This window comes from Agelaius phoeniceus, chromosome 13 (genome assembly GCF_051311805.1).
Source record: "Agelaius phoeniceus isolate bAgePho1 chromosome 13, bAgePho1.hap1, whole genome shotgun sequence".
Taxonomy (NCBI): domain Eukaryota; kingdom Metazoa; phylum Chordata; class Aves; order Passeriformes; family Icteridae; genus Agelaius; species Agelaius phoeniceus.
In genome coordinates this window covers 2836571-2849970 of record NC_135277.1, presented here as the reverse complement: position 1 = coordinate 2849970, position 13400 = coordinate 2836571, and the positions used below count along the sequence as shown (strand labels likewise).

The 13400-nt window shown below is 51.9% G+C and overlaps 1 protein-coding gene across 2 annotated transcripts in view; it reads right to left on the bottom strand.

The window, feature by feature from the left end:
* Positions 1 to 13388, bottom strand: part of PCSK6 (proprotein convertase subtilisin/kexin type 6) — a 49439-nt gene extending 36051 nt beyond the window's left edge. Inside the window, exons 1-4 of one of the 2 annotated variants that reach the window (XM_077185332.1) lie at positions 9364 to 13388; positions 9080 to 9197; positions 3937 to 4090; positions 912 to 1038 (exon numbers count right to left, since the gene is read on the bottom strand). The gene's annotated coding sequence lies outside the window, so the exon portion shown is untranslated. Of the gene's footprint in view, positions 1 to 911; positions 1039 to 3936; positions 4091 to 9079 lie in introns of both variants that reach the window. The other variant, XM_077185333.1, reaches the window with a different exon arrangement.
* Positions 13389 to 13400: the final 12 nt, after the last annotated feature.

Sequence of the window (13400 nt, the reverse complement as noted above, 5' to 3'; positions counted from 1 at the left end):
ACGGCAATAAGATTACAGCGAAGAGCTGGACGAGCAGGGAAGAATGTAATTTAAATGCTGCTCCTTTGAAAACCAAGCCCTTCTTTTTAAGGCACGTTCAGAAAAGGAAAGTACAAATAATGCACCCAAAAGGTGCTATTTTTTCAAGGGGTGGGATGGCAGGGCTGGCACTGAGCTGCCTGCCCTGGGCAGCAGGATTGTCACCCTGTTCCTGCCTGCGGAGGAGGGACAGGACAGTGGGAGCTGTGCCTCTGCCTGCTCCAGTGCAAGGAGTTAAGCAAACAAAAGCCGTTTTGCAAACACCCACGGTTCAGAGGTGTCCCTGGGATGCCAGAACAGGGAAGCCACTTGGCTTGGAGCCACCGGCCAGCCTTGCTGGCAGGAGCTGCCCGGTGAAAGCCCCGGCCAGGGGAGCTGGGGTTTTATCCTGTGCGTGATGAGAGCCTGTCGACATGGAGATTACAGCACAAATCAGGTTAAAACCCATTTATCAGACCCAAGCAGAGCCCGTGCACTGGGATGTGAGTGAGTGGGGCCATTGCCGTGCCGATGGCTGCGAACTTGTCCGGGTCTGCCGGAGCCCGGCAAACCCCGTCCATGCAGCTGTGCACGGTGGGTAATCCAGGGCATGCAATAATTAAACCAGCACACCTGGAAATAGCTCTTTCTGTAGCTCCCAGGCTTAACCAAATGAATGAAATTTGCGCTGGCGTAATTAAAGCGATGCTGTTCAGGATCTTGTCTGCAGCGGGGAGTTGCTGCAGCTTGACTCTTCACTCTCCGGTGACAGCCACGTGGAAGAAACCCCAGCTCCAGCCCCTGCACGGCGGCTCCAGTGCTGACTTCTCACCATCAGGGTGCCCATTAACACCAGCCCATTAACACCAGTTCATTAACACCAGCCTTCAAACCTGTCCAGCAGCACAGTGCCTCCAGCGTCCTCCGGCAGCTGCCCCGGCTCACTCCAGCGCACAGCAGAGGTGGCAAAACACCGGGCTCTCGGCTGCAGTCCCTGCTCCCCTCCAGGGACTTGTAAACCTGCAAGAGAAATCAGTATTCTTCCATTTTAACTATGTTAAACCACGACACATTTATATTCACTCATCTCAAAAAATCTCTTTTTTTTTTTTTCTCTGCTTGCCCTTTTAGTTGTTAAAATAACCCCAGAGTCACTAGTGGCCAGATGGTTTTGGGGATATTAATGGTAAAATCCTGCACACAAGTGAGCTGCCAGTGAAACTTGCCAGTGGAAAATAAGATTTGGAGCCTCCGTGGAGCTTCATGCCCATGGCTGATGTGTCACAGCAGCACTTGGCTCTGGCAATGCCACCGCTGCTGTCAGTGTGCAGCAGCCACCAGCTTTGCAATTCTCCCCAGGGGAAAGCCCTGGGTGAATTCCCAGGAGATTCATGCTCACTGGAAAAATCCTGTCCCTGCCTTTTTCCTTCCCTTTCTAAATCTGGATTAAGCTTTCAGTCTGAAGAGGTGACATCAAATGTGACGGAGAGGAAGGAGGGGATGAGGTGGAGCAAGACCCAAGGAGGTGTGGACAAGTGGCAGCTCTGTGTTGGTGCCCAGCCCTGGTCACAACACTGCAGGTGAGGGAAATTAATTTCCAAATTCTTGAAACGCCCATTTTGTAAATCTCTGACCCCTGGCAGCTCTCAGTGAGAAATGGGTAAACTTACAGGGGAAGAGGTTCTCTGGCCAGGGTGGAAGGGCTCAGAAGCACAGGGATCACCAAGGAGGATGTGCCAATGGTTTTCTGCCATCCAGCACCTCTTCCAAGCACTGAAGGCAGCAGCCAAAGGGATTTAAATTGGGGATTAGAGAGGCTGCCTGGCTGCAGTGATACACTCGGGGTACAGAGCATCCCCAGAGCCAGAGGTTTTAGCTGTAATTAGACCAACATCTGTCCGGCCATGGTTGAGGCTTGCGCAGTCTCGGTGTTGCTCCAGGCTGGGCTGGAGATTTCCCACAGGCTCCTCCTGCTCTGCTTTTCTGCAATTTCACAGATATCAGAAATTTTTTTCCATCTGATGAGTTCTTCCTCTCCAGAAAGATTAAATCTTGATTGTCAGGTACTGCTGTAGCAGGCAAGAAGATTTCCCTACCTAGTTCAAATGTCATCCTAGTAAAAATGCTAGTAATAAAAAATAAAAGAGAAAGGGCCCATTATGGACTCAGGCCTGAAAAAATATCCAAAAGATGGATCCTGAAGTTTAGAAACAATTGAAGCTCAGTGGCCAAAGGGTGCTCTGGGGACTGCTGGGCCCAGCACACACATTCATAGGGTGGGAAAATCAATCAAAGATAATTGACTGTGTGCTGGTCTTGAACTAAAAGGGAACAAACCCAAGCCTTTTCACCCATCTCAAATAGGTTTGGGGGTTATTGTAATTTTGGAAGTTAGGGCAAGGAAGGAAATGCCCAAGTGAGGGGTGGTAGAATGGGGAGATGCTTCACCTGGAGAGGGTGCTGGGACAGGGAGGGGACTACAGGATGTGGCACGCATCCCATTTGTGAACTTGTAGCTCTCCTGGTTGTTCCCACCATCCCACTTTATCTCAGAGCACTGTACCAGGGAGAAGGATCAGAGTCAAGAGGTGCTGGTAACAAACCGAGCCGAGCCAACCCCACCCCTGGAAGAGCAGGTCTTGGAAAATCCGGTTACACCGGTGCCACGTGGGGGACGTGTTGTCACCATGCAGGGGGAGGCTATTTCAGGTTCCCCCAAAGGAAGCACTCTGTTGCTGTTGGAATGATGGCTCCAGGGCTGGATTTGGGATCAAAAGCTGGACTCCTAGAAGGGGCTGGGGGTCACCAGGAAGGGACAGCTGCTGCCTGCTCTCTATGGTGGCTTTGTCAGATCAAACACGACTTTTGCATTTCACCCCAAGGTGGGGTGAGGTACCAAGGACTTGGCTGTGACTGGCACAGGATGAGCCTCCCCACTGCATTTTCACTTCCCAGCAAATCCCACTGCACTGGAGCAAGCACCAGGAACAGAAACACAAGAGCAGAGCAATGAGCCTGGGGGTGGAGACATGCAAAGATCAAACCAGCAGCGATTTCAAAATAAAATCCAAGAGCCCAGGGAAAACACGGTGTGTCCTTGCAGAGGCTATCATTTATGCCAATTAAAAAAAAAACAACCCAAACTGGCATGGCACGAAGGAGAGCTGCGTGGTATTTCCTGAAAAGGGTGTGGGGAGCATCCTTGGAAAGCCTGCCCTGCACAATGTGCTTGCTGTTTCCAGAAAAATAAAGTTTGCTGTGACCCACCTGTCCCTGAAAAGCAGCTATTTAGGGCTGGAACATGGTCAGCCCGGAGTCAGTGGCTGGGTCTGTCCTGACTGCAGAGCAGCTGGCACCTTTGCCAGGATTTGGGGTTTGGCATTTACCTGCAGCTTTTTAATTGATGCAAAATGTCTTAGAAAAAAAATGCAGGAGAGCTGCCCAAGCACCAAGTGCTCACAACTGAAGGTCTTTCCTCCACAGCTTTTGGCTGGTGGCCATTAATTAACCCCTGTACCAGCCCTCAGAGCCGTGACAGAACAGGACAGGAGGGGTTTTCTCCTTTGCCACCTTCAGATTTTGGGAGTATTTTGACTCAGCTAGGAATCTGGGGGGTTTAGAGCAGCAGTTTTGGGGTTTGCCAGAGAGACAGCTGTGGGAGTGATGGGTGAGAGCAGCCCTGTGGGACAGTGGAGGGGCTCTGCTGGCAAAGGACAGGAGGCCCCCCATTGGGAAGGGACAGCTTTTGGTGGAGAAAGGAGTGTCCCATGGGTTTGTGTCCCCTCACTCCCTGGCAAGCTGGGACAGACTCACTCCCCACCCCAGTGGCAGAGCATGCCTGGGGCTCACCAAGGACATTTCTGAAGGTTTTGGCAGCATAGCAACACTTGCCAAAGCCTAATCTTCAAGTGAGCTTACCTTTGGCATGGAATTTCAATGGTAGAGCGTGGAAAACAAACATAAACCCGCAGTTTGGATGGGTTTTCTTTTGTCTGAGCCCTGCTCAGAAGCTGCAGGCAGGCGGTATTTGGGTGACCAGACTGGATCCAGTGTTCTCTGGGCGGCCACGATGCTGAAAGAGAAGCAGCTCCACCTTAGGGCAGGCGCTGGTGCTGGAGCAGGGCCGACCTTGACACCAATTCAACCATCAGCCATCACCATCATCTGTGCCAGGGACTGACAACATCTGCTTCAGCCCCCAGCCAGGCTTCGAGCAAACACCAAGGTCTCAAGACTTGGGATCAGTTTGGGGCTGAAAATTTAGATTCCCTTAGTCACATTGAAAAAAAATCCCCTCTAATGTTTATTTTCTTCCCTAATGAGGTTGGGGGTTAAAAAGGCTGTTTTCAGCAAATCACCCTTTGCATCCTGCAAAAGCACCCTGAGACCCACAGTGGGTGGAAATCCCATGCAGAGCAAAACTTCACAACAATAAAAACTCATCCTTGGTGGAAAAATAACTTAAAAACAAACCAAAAAGCAAGACAAAGCAGGGTTCTATGGAGCCCTGGACATTTCTGGATTAGTCCTATAAAAATCAGCTGTTGTGGCATATCGGCTTCCCTGCAGGAGACAGCAGGAGAGATGTTAACCTGGTCTTGATTTGAAAGCTGCTTATTAGTCCTCATCAAGCATAATTATGCTTCAAAGCCAAATGAGATGTCCAACTGAATTCAGAACACAAGTTAATGTTTTTAAATGTGAAAAAAACCAACAAAACCCTATTTATTGAATCCCAGCCAGGCTCCAAATGATAAAATAGATGCTGCTAATGGCTCTGGGAAGGGAGGGCTGGAGCTTCACTGCAGCTTTGCCAATTAAATGGTTATTACTGACCAATTAGTCAGGAATCAACCCTGCTTTTAGTGATATCTGATTAAGTGCGTCCTGCAGATCAGCCTCAGTTGTTAACCAAGGGAAGAAACACCTTCTCCCCATCAGCCCCCCCAGATACTCAGACTGGGCAGGGTTTGTGCCCACCCTGCTCATGAAAATTCCCTTTTTCTTCCAGCACTACCACTGTCCTGGGGAAAATACATCTCAAGGACCCACCTAGGCACGGCAAAACCTTTCAGAGCCAGGAAGGAAATGGGAAGGAAATGAAGGAAAAGGGGAAAATTAACCACACGCAGAGGGTGGCTTCTCCCCCTACAGCTCGCAGGTTGCTGCTGCCCGGCACATGCTGAGCCATGCCCATTCACAGGCTTTTCCAAATATTATCCCAATATTTTCTTTCAGTTCCCAGATAAATGGGCCTCTTCAGAAGGCTTTAAGCCTGCTCTGTTCCAACATTTTCTTTAAAGCAGCAGAGGAAACCTTTGAGTTGTGCCAAGCTGCTGAATCCTGCTTTCAGGGCTGAGCTGCAAGGGGTTTTCCAACAAAAAATAGGGGCAGTGTTGGGCTTTTTCCTTGTTTCATCAGGAAATATGAAGGAGGCCACATCACCCCTTAATCTTCCTTTCTTCCTGCCTCCTCTCCCACCCTGCAGTCCTTCTTTCCTGTGCTTTCCTGTGGTCTTCAGAAATTTATGAGCATATTCCCAGATTTCCACAGGATGCTATGGGCAAGCAGGAGCATCCCCCTGCAGAGCATCCTCCCTCTGAATACCCCTGAGCCACAGGGGAAACTCCAGGGGACCTTGGTATCCCCTGTGGGACAGGGACAGCAAGGCCACAGCACCCAAGGGAACTGAGGAACGTGCTCATGCAATGGCAGGGAGGGTGGAGACAGACAAAAGATAGGAAAGCACAAAAAAAAGAGCAAAATTTCAGAAAATGTCAGTGCAAAGAGCCTCTTCCTTCCAGGGACTGGATGCAGCAACATGTAGAGGGTCAATCCAACCAAAATTATACTGGATGAGTGTGCTGCAAGCCCAGGGAAGCTGGTGTGGTTGAGCAGAGGATGACTGCTCACCTCCTTGTTCCAGGTGATAAGATAGCTCTGGATGCCCTGGCTGGCTTGGACAGCACCTGGGCAGAGGGAACAGCCCTTGGCCACAGGGACAGGGCTGGTAAGGATCTGTATGTAGATCTGAGGTGCAACAGGGCGAAGGAGGGGAAGGAAAATCTAAAGACATTGTGGCTCTGGTAGTCTCTGATGGGCTGGAGGGGTACAAGAGCAGACCTAGTACGAGGGGGCACTGCTCAAGGCATTTCCTGGCTTCTTACTCTGCCCTACACATCTACAACTGGTGCTTACAGGGTCTGGAGGGGGGCAAGGGAGGTGATGCTCCCCAGGCACTGAGTCCATGGCCATGTGTCCTTGGGAAATGCCACTAAGAACTCCAAAGCTGTGATGTACAGGAGCATCCCCAAAGTGATACCCAAAGGGGTCCAGCCCTGCTGATGGGACAAGCTCGATGACTGGGGATGGGATGCGGCCCTTTCCCTCTCCCCAGATGGGTTCCTCCTCCTGGAAAGGGGGGAATCCGGTTTTCCCGGGCCACAGGATGGGGCATGAGGCGGCCAACAGCCCCAGCAGACACGGGATCCATTGTGGCCTCTGCCTGTCCTCTGGAGCAGCACAAAGGCTGCATCAGCTCATTTCCTCCCACCGTTCCTTTACCCCGGAGCATCCCCGGGGCCGCGGCACGGAAATTCCCCGCAGGGCCGTGCCACGGGTGTCCGGGTGCAGCCGGGGGCGTGGAGGAGATGCCGTGGAGGAGTCCCCGGAGCCCGGGGAGCCCGGGGAGCCGCAGGGCTGCCCGCGGCCGGTGCGCCGGGCCGGCACTAGGTGGGGATGGCACCACGCCGCGGGGAGGAGGAAGGGCGGGAGGAAGGGCAGCGCCGGGGCTGGGCTGGGCTGGGCTGGGCTGGGCTGGGCTGGGCTGCTGCCCGGGGAGCAGCGGGGCTCGGGCTGCGGGGAACTGCTGGGATGGGCTGAGAGGGGCCACGGGGAAAGGCGGAGGGGAGGGATGGGGCAGGGATGCGGGCGGTATGGCTGCGATGCTGGAGACAGAGTGGCGGGGATGTTGGAGGCAGCAAGGACCACATCAGGCATTATTGTCAAGGCTGTGGCTGTCAGTCAGTCTGAGGTCTGAGCCCCTCTCCTCGCCCCAATCAGGCTCGTAACAGCTCTTACTGATGTTAATTATATTTTGAAATTTTAGAAAGGAAGTATTTCCCACATATTCTCAGTCAGACCACAGCTTGTCCCATCCATGGCTCTGTGCTAAGATGGGACAGTGGCACAGCTGAGAGCTGGGCAGTTGGTCACCAAGCTCTTGGAAAGGCTGGGAGGTGACCACAGTGCTGGGAGAGGGATGCAAAGTGCCTGTGGTCTCACTGCAGGGCTAAAGAGGGATGGATCCATGTTAGGAGGAAAACTCCATCACAGGGAGTGTTTCACACTGGTGCTGGGCCATGCAGTACCTCCAGGACCTGGCTGGGACACAGCAGGCCAATGCAATAACCCTGCATGTGAAAGGGTTTCCTTGCTGTAAATCTTTGCAGGATTCACTTGATCCAGTCCTACCTCATGAGTCACCACCAAAACCAGGGCACAGTGTAAATCTCACCCCCTCCCTGCTCACACCAAGGCTCAGCTCATTTCCACGGCCACTGCACAAAGCATCTTCAGGGAAAGCATCACCCTGAAGTCCTGATCCAAGAGACAGGATTTTCTCAGCCTCCTCCTGCAGGGACCCAAGCACTGGCAGCAGGAATTTGGCCATCAGCATCTGCAGGGAAACCCAGTGGTGAGAAATAACTGTTGATACACATTTTTACATCAAATTTTAAGAAGCTGATCTCACCGCTGGGTTAGGTGTATCAACCACAGCCATAGTCAAGTTATTTAATTTTTTGCTTCCCCTCTTCTCAACAAAAAAGGCCAAAAAACCAGCCCAATCCTGCAGCATGTCTGTCAAAATCCATGTTCACCACAGAAATGGTGGCTCATAATGAGCCACTGAGGTCTGCACCCTCAAATCAGGGGGCAAAGGAAGCACCACTGGGACAGGAGCATAAATCAGAATATTGATTTAAATGTAACCATTGATTTAACCCCTTCTCCTGCCTCTCTGTGTTCCTCACATGCTCATCCAAATCAGAGAGAACATAATTTCAGACAAACTCCATGGCTGCTTACTTTGCAAGCCATCAGTCCCCAAAATTCATGAGTCCCTTTGTGCTCAGGAGCCAGGCAGGGTGGCAGGTAGGGATCAGAATCAGGATGGCCAAGGATAGCCCTGAGAGCAAGAGTGCACAAAGCAGGACCTTATTACCAGGGCTCATCAGTGCTACAGGTACCAGATTACACTTCTCTGAGGGTTTGTTTCTTGCCACAGCAAACAAAATCAGGTTCTGAGGACAATATCATATATATATATATATATATATATATATATATATATATATATATATATATAATATTTTTATATATCCCAGCAGCTCCAGGAGGACCTCAATGCTGCATTGCATACAGGAAAGCTGGTGGCTGCAATGCACCCAGAGATACTGCCTTATCTTAAACTCACCCAGAAAAATCCCTCCAGAACCTCTGGGGCTGCAGCTTCACCTTCTCAAAGTGGCATGCACACAGCAGAAGTGTTTTGGAGAGCTCCCATGCTTAGACAGAGAAGGGAGGCAGCGGGAGGTCAGGACTGTGGAGCAGGAAGTGATCCCCCCCAGATTCAGTCCAGTTTGAAAGCCTGGCAAGCACTAACACTAACAAACAGTCAGTGTGTTTATATCCCACCTTCCTGCTGGAGAACAGGGGTTATTTTTGGCATATTTTGTCATTGGAGATGTCAGTGAAGGCCAGGAACAGTGCAGAGCTATTGGGAAAGCCCAGAGGCAACTGCCCCAGGCACAGGATGATGAGCTGAGGGATGTGGGAAGCTGTTCCAAACCATTTACACAGGGATTGGGTTTTGCCTGCAGGATGTGGGGCACAGCCGTAGCTTCAAAACACCTGGGGACTAAGAACAGCATGGACTGTCCTATTCCAGTCCTATTCCAGCCCTATTCCAGCCCCACACTGCTCCCATTCACCCCGTGCAGCAATGGAGCAGGAGTGTCATCCTGAGCCTTCACCCACCAGGTGCTTCACTCCTTCCCACCTTTCCTGCCTGTGCACGACCATGGCCATCATCTGGGCACCAACAGTGATGTTCTGGCATCATCAGTCATCTCTTCCAGCCTGCACTTGCTGTCTTTCATCAGGGCTTACTGCTCCTGCTGAGTTAAAACAGAAAGGAAGAAGAGAGCACAAAACAGGATCTCTTAGTTGCCCACTTGACATTGTGCCACAGGGCTTGACCACATTCCTTCCACTCACTGCTGGTTTTAAGATCATTTAAACCACTCACCTCCCCCATTTTCCCCCAGCAAGTCACCTCCTTACCTACAGTTTTGGATCTGCTTTGTCCCTCCTGTGAGCACCAGACATCCTCTGCAGCCAGGACTGCTTTTCCTGACAAAACCAGCAAGATCAGCAGGGAGAGCACACGAGTTCCTGCGAGCGCTTGCAGGCTGATGGCTTTGGCAGATAGCTGGGTCTTCTCTTCCAGACATGTAACTAAAATAGGGAGCATGAGTAGCTGGAAAGCCCAGGTTTGATTTGGGCAGAAGCTTGGACTGGTATCAGCTAAGAGGAAAACAGGTAAAACCAGGATTTTGGCAGGTCAGGAGTTACTGGCCAAACCTCAGACCAGGTGTGATAACCCCGACTGCCCCACTGCAGCAGGGAATGTGGCTGGAAGCACCATCCTTTCACACGGCTTGAGCATAAAACACAAGATTTAAGCCCAGGAAGTTGGTGGATAGGTGAAGAGAGACCTTCTTCCATGCCAGCTCCAGCTGTGTGGTCTCCCATCTCCTCCAGCCTTTGCTGCTGCTAATTCCCCATGCATCACCTGAGGACTTGGCCACCCCCACAAATTTCTTGTCTAGCACAGGTAGTCTGGAGGACTGAGAACTGATTTAGTCCCATAACCATGGTGCAGTTCGAGAAGAAGCCACAGGATCTGCTTGGTATCAAGAGACTGAATTGAGCCCTACCTTTGCACAACTATTCAGATCCAGCACTTTCTCTGGGCCTCTTTGTTTTAGCCCCAACCAAAGAGATGAAATTAAGAACATCCCCATTAATTCCCCATGCATATGGAGGGGTTGAGGATTTCTCCTCCAGCTCAGGAGCCCTGTGGCCTCACTGAGCCCAGCACTGGCTTTCAGTCTCACAGGCATGTTCACCTCCTCCCTCCCCAGTGCCGAGCAGATAACAGGGCAATTCCCCTAATGAGTCTCTGTCTGTCCAGCCCTGCTCAAAGCAATTAACAAAACCAGGCACTAATGAACTTGGCTTCAGAGCACCTTGAGGATGGGTTATTGCCATTTGAAGTGGAGGAAAACCAAGGCGAGAGCAGGTGGAGTGGCTGACCCTGGTCACGAGGCACCTTGGGTTGGATGCAGGAGACAGAGCTCCCTGCCTGGAGCAGGGGAAGGATGGCAGGTAGACACGAGGGCGACCACAGCTCTCTCATGTGGTGTCTGTGGCTGGAGAGACTGGTTTGTCCACGTTTGGGAGGGCAGGAGGGACTCCCCACCCATCCCAGTCCTGTCTCATCCCTGAGTGGCTTTGGGGAAGCTGTGTCTCTGCAGCCAGAGCTCCTGACACGCGCCTTGGTGGAACTCCCCTACATGCTGCACCCCAAGTTTTGCAAGACCCCAAATGTGGCCATTGAGGCACAGAGCAGCAGGACTCATGGGTCTCCTTGCAAAGAAACTTCCTCAGTTCATGACTCACCATCCCACCCTCCCTGGTGTCACTCGTGATTCTGTTTCACTTTGCTGCAGCAGCGTTTCACCATCTCTTATCAATGCAGAAGACAACAGGGCAGCCTGTCCTGGCTGCAGACATGTGCCCAACACCTCTCCCTGAAGCATTTTTGGACCAACCTCCCCGTTGTTGTGAACTGAACATCCTCTTGTAAACGACAGGTTCCCCTGCAATGCTGGAGGGGGTCAGAGTGGGTGTCTCCAGGTCTGCCTGCAAGGGTGAGGATAGCTGATAAATCACAGGGATGTGGCCTCTGCACCACATGCTCTCACAGCACACACGTCCTCACATGCACGTTGACGGCATGCTAAAAATATTCTTCACTTTTTGACTGATTAAAATTTTCCAGGAGAGTTGGAACCACAGCCCCCACCCTATCTGTACAGCCAGAGGCTTCCCCTCACCTCCCCCAGCCCTGCCAGGAAAACAGAGAATACTGAACAACAGTTCCAGTAATTTGGGGGGTTTTGGTTCCTTTAAAAGCCTGGCTAAAATATAATATTTTTTCAATAGTTTATTTTGTGATGTCTGGCACCATTCTGGAGCTAAACTTGGCACCCTGTCTTGCTCTCATACACCCACTGAGAAGGCTGTGGGTGAGCTGGGATGATCCCACTTCCCACCCAAAATCCCATTTTGATGGCTCAGGAAATTAAACAAAGACAATATGTTTTAAAACCAGCTCCCACCTGGTGTTAGGCAACAGAGAGCTAAGGCTGGCTTGGTGACAGCGCTGAATGCTGATGGCCAGTCACGATTTTCTTGACGTATCTTTCAGAGGTGCCTGTTGTGCCAGGTAAAGAAGGAACCTGAAGGATGCTGTCAAACCCCTGGCCACTGGCCAGGCCCCTCTGTGCCATCACTGGTGCTTCTGGCAGCATTTTCTTTGCCTAATTTGGCTCTTGGCCATGGAGGAGGAGCAGGGGAGGCACAGAAGGTGTTTATACAACATGGGGATTGTCTTGGCGAGACCACAGCCTTTGCCAAACTGAGCTGAGCTGATAGGAAGGAGATGTCATCAGTGTGTTTTTGCCAATTATCACTAATAATTATTTGTTACAAGCTCCAGTCCTGGCTCAGCCTCTGATGCTCTTGCAGCCCTGTGAAACTGGAGCAAACAGGAGGGTCCTACCCCAAAATCCTGCAGGTGAGAGGAGAGGGAGGGCAAGTGCAGTGCTTGGGCAATGCCCTGACCATGGTGGTCAGCACAATGCATCCTCCCTCTTGGTGTTCTCTCCCTGCTCACACCAGCTACAAACAGTTAGACCCTGTCTGTCCTCCCTTGGCTTTTCCGAGTGTGTTTGGTGCCTCAGCCTCTTGTCAAAACCCAGATTCATCACAGCACAGCTATTAGCTGCTCCCTCCCATGTGAGATGTCTTTCTGCTGACACGGCAATCATTCTCCTGTCAACGTGCCTTGACAGTACCAGGATTTCTCATTTCAAGTCCTGGTCTGTCCCAGGGTGATTCCCAGCTCCTCCATTAACCCCTGGCCCTGCAGGATGGGGTAGCCTGCCCTGATGGATGCTCTGCTATCCCTTCTACCTCTGGTTAGCAGAAGCTGCCTCCTGTTTTTCCTCTCAGCACTTGCCATACCTATGCAGAAGAGCATTTAACCTGGAGATAGAGGGTGTCAGACTTTTATTCTTCTTTCCTTCTTATTTTTTATGCTGAGAACAATGGAGGCAAGGTTTGCAGAGGGAGGTAATATCTTTTTTTAGACTGACTGAAATAATTAGAAGAAAAACCAGGCAGGCTGTTGGGTACATGAGCCCTCCAGCAGGCCTGAAATAGCTGCAGAAGTCTGCAAAGCTGAATACCAGTGGAGAACAATAGCTCTAAGCATGACTAGTGTTAACCACTTCTGTTACCAAAGACCATTCCCCAGCTGTTTTCCTTGGGGCATCACCCCTCTGCCAAAATCCACTGTCCAGAGACCACCCCGTGGCCAGGAGCCACTGCTGTGGCTGAGGGAGCCACGAGGCTACACAGACCTGAGCCCTGGCCATTGCTCCGTGCTGGCTCCTTGGAGCATCCCTCGCCTCTCTCCATGCTGTGCCCTGTCCTGCTGCTCCTGGGGCATGACCTGACCCCAGCCCCAGGGACACTGTGGCACCCCAGACCCTGCCTCACCGCCAGGACTCTGCCTGACCATGAGGACTCTCTGATTTCAGGCACTGTCTTACTACAGGAGTCTGGCCTGACCTCATGGGACCCTCTCTGATCCCTGGGGACCCTGTCTGACCCCAGGATCTGTATGTGATCCCGGGGACCCTGCCTAACCCTGGGGATCCTATTGGACCCTGGGGACCCTGACAGACACAGGGGGCTTTGATTTCAGCGATCCTCCCATTTCAGGGATCCTCCGATTTCACGGACATTGTCTCACCACGGGGGTTTTGCCTGTTCCCTGATGACCCTATCCGACCCCGGGGATCTCTCCTACCCCGAGCTCCATATCCCGCTCCGGTTTCCTGTCATCCCTGGTCATTCTGCCCACCCGGGTCCATGTCCCACCCCGCAGCCGCCGTCTGACCGCACGGCCCCCGTTCACCGCTCTCTCCTGGGCTCAGTCCCAGCCCGTCCGGGGCTCCCACCCCCGT